Source organism: Berghia stephanieae, chromosome 2, assembly GCF_034508935.2.
Source record: "Berghia stephanieae isolate SIO BIC M18660-M18661 chromosome 2, UCSD_Bste_1.3, whole genome shotgun sequence".
Taxonomy (NCBI): Eukaryota; Metazoa; Mollusca; class Gastropoda; order Nudibranchia; family Aeolidiidae; genus Berghia; species Berghia stephanieae.
Genome location: NC_088361.1, coordinates 128,914,613 through 128,917,112, shown reverse-complemented (window position 1 = coordinate 128,917,112; position 2,500 = coordinate 128,914,613). Strand labels below are relative to the sequence as shown.

Sequence of the window (2,500 nt, the reverse complement as noted above, 5' to 3'; positions counted from 1 at the left end):
AAGGAGGGGTCTCATAAACTAATCAATATTTTTCTTTCAAGTCTCCCCTCATATCTTTTTTTGTGTGTGTGTGGAGTTATGATCATACAATGTTGCAATCCTCCCCCCCCCCCCTTCTCCCCTAATCAGTCTTCTACTTTTTGAATTAGTGTTTCTATAAACCACCTTCCTAAACGTTGCACCCCCCCCCCCCTTTGTTTTTTCACTATTCGAATGTTACAAAAATGATTTTTTTTTCAGAGGGGTTTGAGACCTAACTACGTTCAAACAATTTATATTTTAGCATCAAAGGGGATACATGGTGAACCATTTTTATCTTTTATTCACGCTTGGCTGACAGTTGTTATACACAAACTGCAAACTGTCTCAAGGATCATATAATGTTACATTATTTAAGTCCGGTTTGTCTTCATTCTTACTTCATTTTTTAGTTTTTTAAATAATTTTAGAAAAATGTCACATTCAAATAGCTCTATCTACCGCTTACTTAAAACGATAATATGGCTCCGTCCCAAAATCATTACACTTTACAACAACAGTAAGTAGGCACGTGGCTGTCATCTGTTTAGATATGTATACAAGTGAACAAGAAACGTTGTGTCAGCAGACGTGAAATCTATCGATATGCCTTGAAATTAGACTACTTGAAATCAGAGACCTTGATGAGTTGTTGGTTTATGATGGACGTGCTGGATAATCCATCTCAACCTCACTGAGATACACTAACTTGCATAGGATCCCATCGTGTTTCCGATCGCATTAGGTATTCAAATTTATGTAACGCATAATATACCTGATTTGCATATTTTTCTATAACGTTATACTGTAAATAGTTGTTTCGTTTTGTTTCACAAGTTGCAGTTTTTAGCAATCTGGACATTTATTCTTTGTCCTTATTCTTTTGCCGGCTTGTGGCCAGTTAGAGGGGACATACCACCCGGTTTGTTGAGCTATACGAGTTAATTTATTTAATTAAATGATGTGTAGTGTTATTCTACAACATTTTGTTAAATGTGATCGCGGTGTTATTAAGCAAGCTATATTTGGACTTTTTGGCACAGACGTTTATATTTTTTCTTATTTTATTTATTTATTTATTTATTGTATGACGTTTAAATTTGGTTCCATGTCATGCCGGGATAATATATGAAGCACCGTTAAACGCCTTGAGCATGGTTTTATGCACTATATGTTAAAACCTATGTCGGTCAAAGGCTTCTATTAGCCTGACTAATTAACTATGAAACATTTTTTCAATGCCGACAATAAATAAATATTTGAATTGAATTGAATTGAGTGGTCAATCCGTGGAAATGCGATGTTAGAAATGTGACCTGTCGCCTCAAAACAATATTGTGCCGGGGTCGACATGTACCATTTCGCGAAGTCCCAGATTTGAGACTCTTTGCCAAGATGAGGGTTATTTAAATCGATCGATATTTAAAGGGCGTGTTTTTTTCGGCTACATTTTTAAATACATGTTTTTCGAGAGTGCGGCAGTTAACTGGTTAAAGTTAAAATTAAATGACCAGAGTTGTGAGATTTTAGATTTTGTCACTTTAAGCACGTCTGTATTCGATGATATACATCAATTTAACTTTTAAGTTTTATATTTTTGACCATAAATTCAATTTTTCAATACTGTTTTGAGGTTAAAGGTCACAAATGGACATAATGATATCATTATCGTCATTGGCTTCAGCATGGCCAGCTGCGACGTCAATGTCGATTCTATCTCTACCGGAAACATTTTTTGTTACAGTAGCCCGACATATTATAATTATGTTTTGGAGTGGTTGCAGGTTTTAACAACCACGTAATTATTACGACATTAAAAAAAAAAATAGAATAACTGTTTGGTTTTTTTTGGGGAAAAATATTTATATATCGACAATATCCATTCGTTTAATGAGAGGGAGTGGTCAGTGAGTTAGAGTTAGCGAATCGTAAAGCCGATTGCGAGTCTACTGCTTTTTGTTTACATTCTTTTTCTCACTACTGTAGGCCTACTTATCGAGTTGTATCCGTATATTATTATTACGACATTCACAACAATGAATGCGTTATTATTATTATTATTATTATTATTATTATTATTATTATTATTATTATTATTATTATTATTATTATTATTTTATTATTATTTTATTATTATTATTATTATTATTATTATTGTTATTATTATTATTATTATTATTATTATTATTATTATTATTATTATTATTATTATTATTATTATTATTATTATTATTATTATTATTATTGTTATTATTATTGTTATTATCTTTATTTACGATCAATGGTTATTCATTCAAGGTTTAATTTCCCAATCCACAAAAGGAATTCGAAACATTTCGGAAGCACATCATGGTTGTAGCTTTTTCCTGCACTTTTGAATCTAGTTTCCATTTTATACATACAGCGCAAGTCGCCAGTTATACGCCATTTCTTGTAATAGCAGTTTTACAATACCCGTCACTGCCTTTATCTAGTCATTCAT

The 2,500-nt window shown here is 32.0% G+C and overlaps 1 protein-coding gene across 4 annotated transcripts in view; it reads left to right on the top strand.

Moving 5' to 3' along the window:
- LOC144966605 (ATP-citrate synthase-like) overlaps positions 1-2,500 on the top strand; it is a 70,261-nt gene that overhangs the window by 10,918 nt on the left and 56,843 nt on the right. The window contains exon 1 of one of the 4 annotated variants that reach the window (XM_078903317.1): positions 580-763. The exons of 2 other annotated variants lie outside the window; for them this stretch is intronic. The gene's annotated coding sequence lies outside the window, so the exon portion shown is untranslated. Of the gene's footprint in view, positions 1-579; positions 941-2,500 lie in introns of those variants that run through there. One more of the 4 variants, XM_078903314.1, reaches the window with a different exon arrangement.